The sequence below is a fragment of the Arachis ipaensis genome, chromosome B1, assembly GCF_059453495.1.
Source record: "Arachis ipaensis isolate K30076 ecotype BB chromosome B1, ASM5945349v1, whole genome shotgun sequence".
Classification (NCBI taxonomy): Eukaryota; Viridiplantae; Streptophyta; class Magnoliopsida; order Fabales; family Fabaceae; genus Arachis; species Arachis ipaensis.
The window spans coordinates 19,273,607-19,290,475 of record NC_142436.1 but is presented as its reverse complement, the minus strand read 5'-3'; the positions used below and the strand labels follow the sequence as shown (position 1 = coordinate 19,290,475).

Genomic DNA, 16,869 nt, shown 5'->3' with positions numbered 1-16,869 from the left:
TTCCATTTTTCCCTCTCTAGCACAATAGCATGAAGACTAGAGTAAATGAATGGAACACAAGCACAATAATTCAAACACAAATGTGACAAGGGTGATGGCGAACAAGTGATCGTGAAGAGTCTTATAACCTGGGTTTGATCTAGCAACATAGTATTTTACTATTTGTCGATAATTCATTGTTGAGCTGGGATAACAGGTCGATTCATATCATGATAAGTAGAAGTATTTGGCTTGGCTAGTCCTTAAATGCTTGCTTCTGAGTGAAGCACGGAATTGTTGGAACCCTGTCTCTCTTTATTGTATGCTTCTGTTCAGTTTTCATGTCACATTCAACCTTCTAGGGTTGAAGGTGAAAAGCCTTATGGTAGACTAACAGTCTTCTTGTGAAGCATGAGTCAAAAACAGTGTCAATGTGCTTCTATCTATCTGAATCAGTGTATTTCAAAGTCCTGCATATGGTAAACTGGTTGTTATGTATCAACAAACTATGCTTGTCTGTACTAGTATACCTTTGTTTTGAATAGTATCATTCAATCTATTTATACTTTACAGCCACAATTTAAGTGTTGCTAGATGATATGTACACAAGCCATGCCAATTTAAATTGTTTTGGGTTTCTTAGTATCACTATATTTCTCTTTCTTAATGATCTATGAAATTGTTTAGTTATAAACTTTGATGTTTGAAGTTGTTTGTGAACCTCTAATATTAAGTTATGGATAATTTATTATGTGAAATTTTAAAGTTTATTAAGTTAGAAATTATTGAATTTATATATTTAAAATTATTTTTAGGTTTTTTAATAATTTTATTTAATATTTAATTAAACCGGTTGAACTCCGGTCGAACCAGTGAACCATTGAACCAGTGACCTCACCGGTTTATTGACTGGTCCGGTTCTCGCAACCTTGAGTTATACCCATGAAAGATAAGTTTTGTTTCATAAAAATGACCAATTGTTATTTTTTTCATAATTTCGTAAATACACTCTCATTTTTTTTCTTCCTTTCTCATCTTCCTGCCATAATCACCACGACAAAATCCACAATGCTACCAAATCTACTTATCTACCCTCACGACTTCTAGATAGATGCCGAATAATCCTCCTCCGTTTTCTCCCACTAAAACTTCAGAATTTTCTCATGATCTAACCCAACACTGCAACACTTCACCTCCGTCTCCTCAGCCGTTGTAAAAGCAGTAGCCTCCGACGCCCCTTTCTTCGCAAGCATAGCCCTAATCCTCGCAATCTCTTCCTTGAGCTGCTGGTATGCAAAATTGTGATCATCAACAATGGCGCCAAAGGACTTGGAGCTCTTAAACGTGAATCACACTTTGTCACAATTCCGCACAACTAACCAGCAAGTGCACTGGGTCGTCCAAGTAATACCTTACGTGAGTAAGGGCCGATCCCATGGAGACTGTCGGCTTGAAGCAAGCTATGGTCACCTTGTAAATCTCAGTCAGGCTAATTCAGATGGTGATAAAGAATTGATAATTAAAAGATAAAAAAACATAAAATAAAGATAGAGATACTTATGTAATTCTTTGGTTGGAATTTCAGATAAGTGTATGAAGATGCTTTGTTCCTCCTGAACCTCTGCTTTCCTATTGCCTTCTTCCAATCATTCATACTCCTTTCCATGGCAAGCTTTATGTTGGGCATCACCGTTGTCAATGGCTACTTCCCGTCCTCTCAGTGAAAACGTTCCAAATGCGCTGTCACCGCACGGCTAATCATCTGTCGGTTCTCGATCATGTTGGAATAGGATCCATTGATCCTTTTGCGTCTGTCACACGCCCAACAATTGCGAGTTTGAAGCTCGTCACAGTTATCCCTTCCCAGATCCTACTCAGAATACCACAGACAAGGTTTAGACGTTCCGGATCTCAGGAATGGCCGCCAATAGTTCTAGCTTATACCACGAAGATTCCAATCTTATATTAGAAACCCAAGAGATACGCGTTCAAGCCATTGCTAGTAGAACAGAGGTGGTTGTCAGGCACATGTTCATAGGTGAGAATGATGATGAGTGTCACGGATCATCACATTCATCAAGTTGAAGAACGAATGAATATCTTGGAGAAGAAATAGACTTGAGTTGAATAGAAAAACAATAGTACTTTGTATTAATTCATGAAGAACAGCAGAGCTCCACACCTTAATCTATGGTGTGTAGAAACTCCACCGTTGAAAATACAAAAGTGATAATGGTGTAAGCATGGCCGAATGGCCAGCCTCCAAGGTCTAGGGACTAAACGTCCAAAGCTTCATCCAAATACAATAGCAAAAGGTCCTATTTATAGAGAACTAGTAGCCTAGGGTTTACAGAAACAAGTAATTAATGCAGAAATCTTCTTCCGGGCCCACTTGGTGTGTGCTTGGGCTGAGCATTGAAGCTTCCATGTGTAGAGACTTTTCTTGGAGTTAAACGCCAGCTTTTGTGCCAGTTTGGGCGTTTAACTCCAGCTTTTGTGCCAGTTTTGGAGTTAAACGCCAGAATTCTTGAGCTGACTTGGAACGCCTGTTTGGGCCATCAAATCTTGGGTAAAGTATAAACTATTATATATTGCTAGAAAGCCCAGGATGTCTACTTTCCAACGCAATTAAGAGTGCGCCAATTGGACTTCTGTAGCTCTAGAAAATCTACTTTGAGTGCAGAGAGGTCAGAATCCAACAGCATCTGCAGTCCTTTTTCAGCCTCTGAATCAGATTTTTGCTCAGGTCCCTCAATTTCAGCCAGAAAATATCTGAAATCACAGAAAAACACACAAACTCATAGTAAAGTCCAGAAGAGTGATTTTTATTTAAAAACTAATAAAAATATAATAAAAATTAATTAAAATATACTAAAAACATACTAAAAATAATGCCAAAAAGCGTATAAATTATCCGCTCATCACAACACCAAACTTAAATTGTTGCTTGTCCCCAAGCAATTAAAAATCAAATAAGATAAAAAGAAGAGAATATACAATGAATTCCAAAAACATCTATGAAGATCAGTATTAATTAGATGAGTGGGGCTTTTAGCTTTTTGCTTCTGAACAGTTTTGGCATTTCACTTTATTCTTTGAAGTTCAGAATGATTGGCTTTTCTATAGGAACTCAGAATCCAGATAGTGTTATTGATTCTCCTAGTTAAGTATGTTGATTCTTGAACATAGCTACTTTATGAGTCTTGGTCGTGGCCCTAAGCACTTTGTTTTCCAGTATTACCACCGGATACATAAATGCCACAGACACATAACTGGTGAACCTTTTCAGATTGTGACTCAGCTTTGCTAGAGTCCCCAATTAGAGGTGTCCAGAGCTCTTAAGCACACTCTTTTTGCTTTTGGACCACGACTTTAACCGCTCAGTCTCAAGTTTTCACTTGACACCTTCACGCCACAAGCACATGGTTAGGGACAGCTTGGTTTAGCCGCTTAGGCCAGGATTTTATTCCTGTGGGCCCTCCTATCTACTGATGCTCAAAGCCTTGGATCCTTTTTATCACCCTTGCCTTTTGGTTTAAAGGGGTATTGGCTTTTTCTGCTTGCTTTTCTTTTTCTTTCTTTTTCTTTTCTCTTTTTTTTTTCGCCTCTCTTCTTTTTTTTCTGCAAGCTTTTCACTACTTTTTCTTGCTTCAAGAATCAATTTTATGATTTTTCAGATCATCAGATAACATTTCTCCTTTTCCCATCATTCTTTCAAGAGCCAACAATTTTAACATTCATGAATCAACAATATAAAAAACATGCACTGTTCAAGCATTCATTCAGAAGAACAATAGTATTGCCACCACATCAAAATAATTAAACTGTTTTAAAATTCAAAATTCATGTACTTCTTTTTCTTTTTCAATTAAAAAAATTTTTCATTTAAGAAAGGTGATGGATTCATTTTCATAGCTTTAAGGCATAGATACTTAGACACTAATGATCATGTAATAAAGACACAAACATAGATAAACATAAGTATACAAATTCAAAAAACAGGAAATAAAGAACAAGGAAATTAAAGAACGGGTCCACTTTAGTGATGGCGGCTTGTTCTTCCTCTTGAAGATCTTATGGAGTGCTTGAGCTCCTCAATGTCTCTCCCTTGCCTTTGTTGTTCCTCTCTCATGGTTCTTTGGTCTTCCCTAATTTCATGGAGGAGGATGGAATGCTCTTAGTGCTCCACCCTTAGTTGTCCCATGTTGAAAATTAATTCTCCTAGGGAGGTGTTGATTTTCTCCCAATAGTTTTGTGGAGGAAAATGCATCCCTTGAGGCATCTCAGGGATTTCATGATGAGGAGTTTCCTCATGCTCTTATCCATGAGTGGGATCTCTTGTTTGCTCCATCCTTTTCTTAGTGATGGGCTTGTCCTCATCAATGAGGATGTCTTCCTATATGTCAATTCCAGCTGAATTACAGAGGTGACAAATGAGATGAGGGAAGGCTAACCTTGCCACAGTAGAGGACTTGTCTGCCACCTTGTAGAGTTCTTGGGATATAACCTCATGAACTTCTACTTCCTCTCTAATCATGATGCTATGAATCATGATAGCCCGGTTTATAGTAACTTCAGATCGGTTGCTAGTAGGAATGATTGAGCGTTGGATAAACTCCAACCATCCCCTAGTCACGGGCTTGAGGTCATGCCTTCTTAGTTGAACCGGCTTTCCTCTTGAATCACTCTTCCATTGAGCGCCCTCTTCACAGATGTCCATGAGGACTTGGTCCAACCTTTGATCAAAGTTGACCCTTCTAGTGTATGGGTGTGCATCCCCTTGCATCATAGGCAAGTTGAATGCCAACCTTACATTTTCCGGACTAAAGTCTAAGTATTTCCCTCAGACCATTGTAAGCCAATTCTTAGGGTCCGAGTTCACACTTGGATCATGGTTCTTGGTGATCCATACATTGGCATAGAAATCTTGAACCATTAAGATTCTGACTTGTTGAATGGGGTTGGTGAGAACTTCCCAACCTCTTCTTCGGATCTCATGTCGGATCTCCAGATATTCGCCCTTTTAGAGCTTAAAAGGGACCTCGGGGATCACCTTCTTCTTGGTCACAACTTCATAGAAGTGGTCTTGATGCACCCTTGAGAGGAATCTCTCCATCTCCCATGACTCAGAGGTGGAAGCTTTTGCCTTCCCTTTCCTCTTTCTAGAGGTTTCTCCGACCTTTGGTGCCATTAATGGTTATGGAAAAACAAAAAAAGCTTTAGCTTTTACCACACAAAACTTAGAAGGTTGCTCGTCCTCGAGCAAAAGAAAAAAGAAGAGAGTAGAAGAAGAAGAAATAGAGGAGATGGAGGGGGCTATGTGTTTCGGCCAAGGGGGATAGGTGGTGTGTATGTTGTGTGAAAATGAAGGAGTGAAGATGGGTTTATATAGGAGTGGAGAGGGGGTATGGTTCGGCCATTATGGGTGGGTTTGGGTGGGAAAGTGGTTTGAATTTGAATGGTGAAGTAGGTGGGGTTTTATGAAGGATGGATGTGAGTGGTGAAGAGAATGGTGGGATTTGATAGGTGAGGGATTTTTGGGGAAGAGGTATTAAGGTGATTGGTGAATGGGTGAAGAAGAGAGAGAGATGTGGGGTAGGTGGGGATCTTGTGGGGTCCACAGATCCTGAGGTGTCAAGGATTTCTCATCCCTGCACCATGTGGCGTGTAAAACGCCCCTTGCTGCCAATCCTGGCGTTAAACGCCAGGCTGCTGCCCATTTTTGGCGTTTAACGCCAGCTTCTTGCCCATTCCTGGCGTTAAACGCTAGTCTGGTGCCCATTTCTGGCGTTAAACGCCCAGAATGGTGCCAGACTGGGCGTTTAACGCCCATTCTGCTACCCTTACTGGCGTTTAAACGCCAGTAAGTTTCTCCTCCAGGGTGTTCTATTTTTCATTATGTTTTTTCTTCTGTTTTTGCTTTTTCAATTGTTTTTTTTACTTCACATGATCATCAACCTACAAAAAACATAAAATAACAATAGAAAATATAAATTTAACATAGATAAGTAAAAATTGGATTGCCTCCCAACAAGCGCTTCTTTAATGTCAATAGCTTGACAGTGGCTCTCATGGAGCCTCACAGATGTTTAGAGCAATGTTGGAACCTCCCAACACCAAACTTAGAGTTTGAATGTGGGGGTTCAACACCAAACTTAAAGTTTAGTTGTGGCCTCCCAACACCAAACTTAGAGTTTGACTGTGGGGGCTCTGTTTGACTCTGTATTGAGAGAAGCTCTTCATGCTTCCTCTCCATGGTGACAGAGGGATATCCTTGAGCTTTAAACACAAGGGAGTCTCCATTCACTTGAATGATAAATTCTCCTCTATCAACATCAATCACAGCTTTTGCTGTGGCTAGGAAGGGTCTGCCAAGGATGATGGATTCATCCATACACTTCCCAGTCTCTAGGATTATGAAGTCAGCAGGGATGTAGTGGCCTTCAACCTTTACTAAGACATCCTCTACAAGTCCATAAGCCTGTTTCTTTGAATTGTCTGCCATCTCCAGTGAGATTCTTGCAGCTTGTACCTCAATGATCCCTAGCTTCTCCATTACAGAGAGAGGCATGAGGTTTATACTTGACCCTAGGTCACACAGAGCCTTCTCAAAGGTCATGGTGCCTATGATACAAGGTATTGAGAACTTTCCAGGATCTTGTCTCTTCAGAGGTAATCTCTGCCTAATCAAGTCATCCAGTTCTTTGATGAGCAATGAAGGTTCATCCTCCCAAGTCTCATTACCAAACAACTTGGCATTTAGCTTTATGATTGCTCCAAGATACTTAGCAACTTGCTCTTCAGTAACATCTTCATCCTCTTCAGAGGAAGAATACTCATCAGAGCTCATGAATGGCAAAAGTAAATTTAATGGAATCTCTATGGTCTCAGTCTGAGCCTCAGATTCCCATGGTTCCTCATTAGGGAACTCCATGGAGGTCAGTGGACGGCCATTGAGGTCTTCTTCAATGGAGATCACTGCCTCTTCCTCCTCTCCAGGTTCGGCCGTGTGGGTTGTGGTTATGGCCTTGCACTCTCTTTATGGATTTTCTTCTGTGTTACTTGGGAGAGTGCTAGGAGGGAGTTCAGTAATTTTCTTACTCAGCTTACCCACTTGTGCCTCCAAATTTCTAATGGAGGACCTTGTTTCAGTCATGAAACTTTGAGTGCTTTTGATTAGATCAGAGACAATGGTTGCTAAGTCAGAGTGGCTCTGCTTAGAATTCTCTGTCTATTGCTGAGAAGATGATGGAAAAGGTTTGCTATTGCTAAACCTGTTTCTTCCACCATTATTGTTGTTGAAACCTTGTTGAGGTCTCTGTTGATCCTTCCATGAGAGATTTGGATGATTTCTCCATGAAGGATTATAGGTGTTTCCATAGGGTTCTTCCATGTAATTCACATCTTCCATTGCTGGGTTCTCAGGATCATAAGCTTCTTCTTCAGAGGAAGCTTCCTTAGTACTGCCTGTTGCTGCTTGCATTCCAGATAGACTCTGAGAAATCATATTGACTTGTTGGGTCAATATTTTATTCTGAGCCAATATGGCATTCAGAGTATCAATCTCAAGAACTCCCTTCTTCTGAGTTGTCCCATTATTCACAGGATTTCTTTCAGAAGTGTACATGAATTGGTTATTTGCAACCATTTCAATGAGTTCCTGAGCTTCTGCAGGCGTCTTCTTCAGATGAAAAGATCCTCCAGCAAAGCTGTCCAATGACATCTTGGACAGTTCAGACAGACCATCATAGAAAATACCTATGATGCTCCATTCTGAAAGCATGTCAGAAGGGCACCTTCTGATCAATTGCTTGTATCTTTCCCAAGCTTCATAGAGGGATTCACCTTCCTTCTGTCTGAAGGTTTGGACTTCCACTCTAAGCTTGCTCAATTTTTGAGGTGGAAAGAACTTTGCCAATAAGGCATTGACTAGCTTTTCCCAAGAGTTCAGGCTTTCTTTAGGTTGCGAATCCAACCATGTCTTAGCTCTATCTCTTACAGCAAAAGGAAAAAGCATAAGTCTGTAGACTTCAGGGTCAACCCCATTGGTCTTGACAGTGTCACAGATTTGCAAGAATTCAGCTAAGAACTGATGAGGATCTTCCAATGGAAGTCCATAAAACTTGCAATTCTGTTGCATTAGAGAAACTAATTGAGGCTTAAGCTCAAAGTTGTTTGCTCCAATGGCAGGGATTGAGATGATTCTCCCATAGAAGTCGAGAGTAGGTGCAGTAAAGTCACCAAGCACCTTCCTTGCATTGTTGGCATTGTTGTTTTCGGCTGCCATGGTTTCTTCTTTTTTGAAAAGCTCTGTTAGGCCCTCTAGAGAGAATTGTGCTTTAGCTTCTCTTAGTTTTCTCTTCAAGGTCCTTTTAGGTTCAGGATCAGCTTGAACAAGTATTCCTTTATCTTTGTTCCTGCTCATATGAAAGAGAAGAGAACAAGAAAGTAAGAAATCCTCTATGTCACAGTATAGAGATTCCTTGAGGTGTCAGAGGAAAAGAAGAATAGAAGGAGGAGCTAGATGGAGGAGAATTAGAACATATAAAGAAGGAGGGAGTTCGAATTGTACCTTGAGGAGGAGTGTTAGTCCTTTAAATAGGAGGATGTGAGAAGAGGGGAAGAATTTTCGAAAATTAATTAAAAGATTTTGAAAATAATAAAAAAAAATTTGGAAATTTGGTTGAGATTTTCGAAAACTAAGATTGGGAAAGAAATCAAGTGATTTTTGAAAAAGATTTTGAAATTAGAAATTAAAAAGATATGATTGAAAATTAATTTTGAAAAAGATGTGATTGAAAAGATATGATTGAGAAGATATGATTGAAAATCAGACTAAAAAGAGAAAGTTTTAAAATTAAAGTTGATTACTTGACTAACAAGAAATTAGAAGATATGATTCTAAAATTTAAAATTTGATCCTTTCTTAATAGGCAAGTAATAACTTGAAAATTTTGAATTAAATTACTAATTGTAGCAAGGATTTTCGAAAATTAAAAAAATGGAAAGAAATTGATTTTGAAGAGATATGATTGAAAAGATATGATTTGAAAAAGATTTGATTTTGAAAAATTATGAAGATTTGAAAAAAAATTTGAATTAAAAACAAAATCTTCCCTTTTGTGTCATCCTGGCGTTAAACGCCCAGAATGGCATCCATTCTGGTGTTTAACGCCCAAAGTGCTACCTTTTTGGGCGTTAAACGCCCAGCCAGGTACCCTGGCTGGCGTTTAAACGCCAGTTTTCCTTCTTCACTGGGCGTTTTGAACGCCCAACTTTTTCTGTTTGATTCCTCTGCTGAATGTTCTGAATCTTCAATTACTCTGTATTATTGACTTGAAAAGACACAATTTTGAAAATATTTTTGAATTTTTAATGATGAGAAATAATAAAAATGCAACTAAGATCAAATAAACAATGCATGCAGGACACCAAACTTAAAAAATTTTCATATAAGAGACACTAACAAATTGAGAATGCATATGAGAAACAACAAAACACACAAAACAAGAGAATTTAAAGATCAGAGCAATGAAATCATCAAGAACAACTTGAAGATTAATGAAGAACATATTGCATGTTTTTGAAAAATGCAAGAAGAATGCAATTGACACCAAACTTAAAAATTGATACTAGACTCAAACAAGAAACATAAAATATTTTTTATTTTTATGGTTTTAAAATTTTTTTTGTGATTTTCGAAACTTATATGGAAAAGAAAATAAAGAGAATCAAAACTTTTAACAAGAATTCCAGAAATCATGCAATGTTAGTCTAAAGCTTCAGTCTAAAAAGATTAGACATGTTTGGCCAAGCTTTAGCAGGACATTATATTCAGCAGCTAAATTGATGAGAACCAATGAGCTTTTGTGATGATAAGAACATCACCTTGAAACTCTAGAATTCATTCTTAAAAATTCTGAAAAGTACCTAATCTAAGCAACAAGATGAACCGTCAGTTGTCCAAACTCGAACAATCCCCCGCAACGGCGCCAAAAATTTGGTATGCGAAATTGTGATCATCAACAATGGCGCCAAAGGAATTGGAGCTCTTAAACGTGAATCACACTTTGTCACAATTCCGCACAACTAACCAGCAAGTGCACTGGGTCGTCCAAGTAATACCTTACGTGAGTAAGGGTCGATCCCACGGAGACTGTCGGCTTGAAGCAAGCTATGGTCACCTTGTAAATCTCAGTCAGGCTAATTCAGATGGTGATGAAGAATTAATAATTAAAAGATAAAAAAACATAAAATAAAGATAGAGATACTTATGTAATTCTTTGGTTGGAATTTCAAATAAGCGTATGAAGATGCTTTGTTCCTCCTGAACCTCTGCTTTCCTATTGCCTTCTTCCAATCATTCATAATCCTTTCCATGGCAAGCTTTATGTTGGGCATCACCGTTGTCAATGGCTACTTCCCGTCCTCTCAGTGAAAACGTTCCAAATGCGCTGTCACCGCACGGCTAATCATCTGTCAGTTCTCGATCATGTTGGAATAGGATCCATTGATCCTTTTGCGTCTGTCACACGCCAAACAATCGCGAGTTTGAAGCTCGTCACAATCATCCCTTCCCAGATCCTACTCAGAATACCACAGACAAGGTTTAGACGTTCCGGATCTCAGGAATGGCCGCCAATAGTTCTAGCTTATACCACGAAGATTCCAATCTTAGATTAGAAACCCAAGAGATACGCATTCAAGCCAGCTTAATATTGAAGAACGAATGAATATCTTGGAGAAGAAATAGACTTGAGTTGAATAGAAAAATAATAGTACTTTGTATTAATTCATGAAGAATAGTAGAGCTTCACACCTTAATCTATGGTGTGTAGAAACTCCACCGTTGAAAATACAAAAGTGATAATGGTGTAAGCATGGCCGAATGGCCAGCCTCCAAGGTCTAGGGACTAAACGTCCAAAGCTTCATCCAAATACAATAGCAAAAGGTCCTATTTATAGAGAACTAGTAGCCTAGGGTTTACAGAAATAAGTAGTTAATGCAGAAATCTTCTTGCGGGCCCACTTGGTGTGTGCTTGGGCTGAGCATTGAAGCTTCCATGTGTAGAGACTTTTCTTGGAGTTAAACGCCAGCTTTTGTGCCAGTTTGGGCGTTTAACTCCAGCTTTTGTGCCAGTTTTGGAGTTAAACGCCAGAATTCTTGAGCTGATTTGGAACGCCTGTTTGGGCCATCAAATCTTAGGTAAAGTATGAACTATTATATATTGCTGGAAAGCCCAGGATGTCTACTTTCCAACGCAATTAAGAGCGCGCCAATTGGGCTTCTGTAGCTCCAGAAAATCTACTTTGAGTGCAGGGAGGTCAGAATCCAACAGCATCTGCAGTTCTTTTTCAGCCTCTGAATCAGATTTTTGCTCAGGTCCCTCAATTTCAGCCAGAAAATACCTGAAATCACAGAAAAACACACAAACTCATAGTAAAGTCCAGAAGAGTGATTTTTATTTAAAAACTAATAAAAATATAATAAAAACTAATTAAAATATACTAAAAACATACTAAAAACAATGCCAAAAAGCGTATAAATTATCCGCTCATCAGCTGCCTCACAATCCTCTCCTCCTTTTCCCTTGCCTTCGTGGCAGGATCAGGAGCAAAGGCATTGCGTTCCTCCTGCTCGAGATTGGAGACTGTCTTGTGGCGCTTATCGTCGCGCTACTCCTAGCAGTATTGCTAGTCGAGCTTAACATGCAAGAGTTCATCGATTTGCTCTATTTCTTTCTGGGCCCTTTCACTCTTGAAATTTTTTCACTGATCTCATCACAAAAGAAGGAGAATTGGTCCCAAGGTTTGGGTTTCATCGTTATTAGTCTTTAAAATTCTCAGGTATCTGAATTTATTTTCTCTACTAAATTGTGCAATTATTTCTATGTGAACCCTAATTTCAGTTATTTTATTTTATTTTTGTCCCAATCATGCAGCTCACAAAGTAAGCTTTGAATCTTTGATCGGAGCTATATACATTTTTTCTACACCTTCAAGTAACGACTTTGAACAAGAAAGTTTTCAGATTGAAGTAAAACTTCAAAGAATCCAAAGGGAGTGAAAGACCTTGCTTTGATAGTTGCTAATTTGGTCTGTGGCTATGCGATTTTGTAGATTTGGGTGGCAGCTACATGTTTCTCACATCACCTGAAGGGAAGGATTATAAGAAAATCACCCATTTAGTTACACTTGAAAAGTGTAGCTAAAAATAAAAAAAATGATACTTTAGGCAAAGGCTACGCTTTTTTGGCTTTGGAGACGCTTTAGTGGGGATGACTATTCGGCCATTGCCTATTCTCAAAGGCTGTGCTTTTTTGTATCAAAGGCTACGCTTTTGACATTTAGAATAGGCACTTTTCAAGTGATACACTTGAAAACCAAAGGCTACGCTTTTCATCACTCATACTTACCAGAATTCAAAAAAATAGACTACACTTATCTTTACTACTGCATCACTTTAGAAACATAGCAACATTATATACCTATAGTTACACTATATAAACGTAGTCTTATGTCCCTCATTTTTTTAATAATAATAATAATAATAATAATAATAATAATAATAATAATAATAATAATAATAATACTATACAATATTCCTTAAATAATAAAATTTATTCTTAAACAAAAGGGTCGCTTATATGGTTCATAATCATGCCTAACAACTTTGATATTCACAGTAATAATATACAATGCAAATATCCCTAAAAATGATAAAGAAATAAAGAAGGATAAATACTTCCACTAATAACTATTCCAAGCCAACAATAACATTTAAAACTATTCCAAGCTATCATCCATCATTCGATAAATCAATCCAAAGTCATAATCGGCCATTCAATAATAAATTAATCCAAGGCCATAATCGACTATTCTTTCCAACCTCAAATTCATGTTTTAATATAAACATTTTTCATAAAAGCCTTGAAAATAGTTCAAACCCTTCACTTACCAAGCTATTCTTTTAAACCTCAAATTCATGTTTTAATATAAACATTTTTCATAAAAACCTTGAAAACGGTTCAAACCCTTTACTTACCAAAATCCACCAAAAGCGAAACATAACATTTTTCTCAATCACAAACACCAAATTCATTTTTCTAAGAAATTTTCAATCTACAAATAACTCCATCAACAACACAATCAATCACACATTATTCACAATCCACAAATAACTCCATCAACAACACTAATCAGTCATACACACAACCATAACCAATAATCAGTTATATAACAGACAGTTATACATTTGGATTAATTCACTAAATTTATCATGTATTTAAAGCCCAAAATATTTTAATTTTAAAATAATCCCCTACCTCAAAAAATTAAGCCTGCAAAAATTTTAACACAATAAATCCGTCTTTTGTTTATTCCTTTAATTCTTAGCAGCAGCAACAAACTTGATGTTTTCCAGGCAATATCAATAGCGACATCAAGGATCACAGCAATAATGACTTATCTGACATAAATTGGAATTAACGTGGAATAGATATTAAGCAAAATTAGAACATAATTGGTAATAGAGTATTGTAGTAAATAGGAACAGAACCAAATAATTATTTTTACCAAATGGAACAAGGCAGTGATGCCGCCGGTACTCTTCTGGCAAAAAAAAAACGGCGACAGAGCTCCAGCGTTTCGGCAGCAGTGGTGTCGGTAAGGAACGCCTCCGACAACTGCATGCAACACGACGATGGTGGCTGTAACAACCATGCAATGACAACAATGTTCAAGGAATTTAAAAGAACGGAAACTAAAAGCAAGACCCTTATCGACAGTGGATCTCGGCAATGGCAGCGCCCTTTTCCGGCGACAGAGGCTCGGCAACGCATCTCCAGCAGTGGCAATGGAGCGCGCAATGGTGGTGACCCACGACGGTGACACCAATGAGGCTTGCAACTCCACAGGGTAGCGACAGAAGTTTCTCTCCCATTCGCGACCAAGCTCGACACGCGGAGGAAGCTGGTAGCGACGGCGACGATTCGGATGAGGACGACGACGGCAACATAGACCTTTGCAAAGACGACGAGGGAACAGAACGTGACGGCGACGACCAGACGTTGCGTCTCCTCTCTCCTCAGCTAAACTCCCTCGTGCATGTCTCCTTCTCTGTCTCCCCCTCTTGCTCGTGACAGCGGCGGCGACGACAGCACCCAACCCGCCGACATCGTCTCCCTCCTTCTTTGTCCCTTTTCTGGGTGTGTGTGTGTGTGTGTGTTTGGGAAGGGGGTGGCGGCTGTTAGTGTTAGGGGGTTAGGGTTAGGGTTTGATTTGTTTAAAGTTAGGGTTTGGGTTTTAATGTGGGGATTTTTGGGTTAATTAGGGTAAATAATTTTAATAAAATTGCGACATAGAGTATTAATTTAAAATTTAATTTAATCCCTTAAAATTATTTTAAAAATATTATTTATTATATCAATTTACTAATTGGCTTTCAATCAAGTACTCTAATTTAAAAATATAAGATGATATAATTGATTTTCTTTATTCATAAAACTTAAGGTATTAAATTTCAAAAATATCAATTAAATCAAATCATATAAAATTCTTATTATTTTACAACTACTAAACTTTATAATTTAAATAAAAAAATTATTCAATAATTATAAAATTAGATAAAAATTCTAATTTTAAATAGTCCAAACCTCATTATTTTTAAATTTCTAAAATTTTAAATTGTAAATAGGAAAATACTCAATAATTACAAAGTTAGATAAAACCTTAATTTATTTCAAATTTAATTTATCAAAATGTGTTTTAATTATCTTTAATAAAATAATTTCTGAAATCAAGGTCTCTAATGAATAAATAAATTAAAATTACTTTATAATAACATTTTTTAAAAGTTCTGGATCTTACACAGTGGTAAGTGAATGCAGGTGAAGAGGATAAAGAGTGGCGACAGTAACGAGTGGTGGCGAAGGTGAAGTGGTGAGTGGTGAGTGGTGAGTGGGGAAGAGAAGCGATAGTTAGTGGAGAAGGATGAAGGTGAGTGGTGAGGGGAAAAACCTTTCTTCGAAGTGTTGAGGGGCCGCGAGCTATGTGATTTGGTGAAAAGAAAACAAAAAGATTCACTAAGTGTCGAACGTGAATTTGGCGTTCTTAGAAATGTTTTTGAAGCGCAGTCAAAACATAACAAATAGTTTATTCTTCAAAAGAGTTTTTTTTTTTTGTGAGAAAAGTGTACCCATATATATTAAGATAAAGCTACATTTTATAAGTGATCTTTATAATATCTAAGGAGATACTTTTCAAGTGATGTCATAACTGTGTTTCCTATTCTCCTATAAAAAACTGAAACGGAGAAAAGCGTAGCCTATTTTATGAATAGACTACCATTTTCAAATGTAGCTTTAAAAAAGTGTGACTGAATGGATGATTTTCTTGTAATGGAGATTTGGATCAGAAAGTTGAAAGTGACCTTTTACTCCTTCTGAATTAGACTATGTGCTTTCGTTTTCTTTTGTTCCTTTCAGTGAGTTTGGCGCCTTCTTCACTATATGGAAGCTCTAGCACATGGTAGTGGTTAGGGGTGGCAAACGAAGAAGCCTATCCTGCCTAACGACGGACCGGTGCATTGGCGGGTCAAACTCACCAAATCTCTTTTTTTATTTATAAACCATTAAATATTAAATAATATATATAATTTCACAACGATTCAATAAATATATAATTTCTAAAGACATGAAAAAAATTATAATTTCTAAATTTATAAACATTAAAGTCTTTATAATATAAATATGTAATAAACATAATCATAAACTAAAATTTTTGAAACAAAATAATAAAGCAAACATTGTCCAAAGCAAAATAAACATTGTCCAAAACATACAATTAAACATCTTCAAGTTTATAACCAATCAAACATAAAATATAATCCAAAATATAAATTAGAACATCTTCAATTATCATCTTCATCCTCTTATAGATCAATAACATCATATAAATTTGTAAAAAAATGGTCCTAACAAAAAAAACGCCTGGCCCGCTGGGGAAGTCCGCCCCGCTCTGTCGAAGCCCACCAAAGACCACAGATTAGGCGGTGTGGGTTAGGCGGACTTTTTAAGTTTGGCAGTTTCAAATTTTCAGCTCAGCCCACTTTTTTTGGCGGGTTATGTGGGTCGGGCCGGCGAATTTCGACCCGTTTGCTACCTCTAGTAGTAGTCCACGTCTGCGTATATTGTTGTCGATTCCCAAACGGATTTTCCAATGGAATATGGGTTTCTTTGCTTTTAGAGAGGGATATGATTTTCTCTTTTTGTTTCTGTTGAGTCTCTTGATTTTTCGACGTCGTTTCTGATGTAGGGAGAGGTGAGAGTAGAGAAGTAGATTTGGTGAGATGGTGGATTTTATAGTGGTGGTCATGGAAGGAAGATGAGAAAGGAAGAATAAAGGAGATGGTTTTTATTATACAAAATTTTGAAAAAAAATTAACAATTAGTTATTTTTGTCAAATAAAACTTATCTTGTATGGGTATAACTCTAGTTTAATCTTTTCCAGTCAGTTTTATTAGCGTCCAAATCTTTCATGATCAAAAATGACTATTTACTCATTGAAATTACTCTAATTAGTAACTTTAACATGTGCTCTTAGATCACATGTTAGTTAAACACACACACACACATATATATATTATAACATTTTAGATTTGATATTATAGTTTATAAAAAAATTTTATTCTTTAATTTAAAAATTTTTGAGAATTATGTTTGTTGAATAAATTGGTCACTCGATTGCTTTTAAGCAAAATTTTAATATGCGTTAAATAAATAAGTTTCTAACTAATTTTAATATAAGAAAATTAAATTTCAAAAATATCACTATAAAATAAATTAATTATTTTTAAAATAACAGAGAAATCAATATGTATGATGAAAATA

At 37.2% G+C, this 16,869-nt stretch overlaps 1 non-coding gene across 1 annotated transcript; it reads left to right on the top strand.

Annotated features, from left to right (window-relative positions):
* The first annotated feature begins 7,756 nt into the window (after nucleotides 1-7,756).
* LOC148575875 (small nucleolar RNA R71) lies at nucleotides 7,757-7,864 on the top strand. Its single transcript, XR_015903428.1, has one exon. It is a non-coding gene; the product is annotated as a small nucleolar RNA R71 (small nucleolar RNA).
* Nucleotides 7,865-16,869: the final 9,005 nt, after the last annotated feature.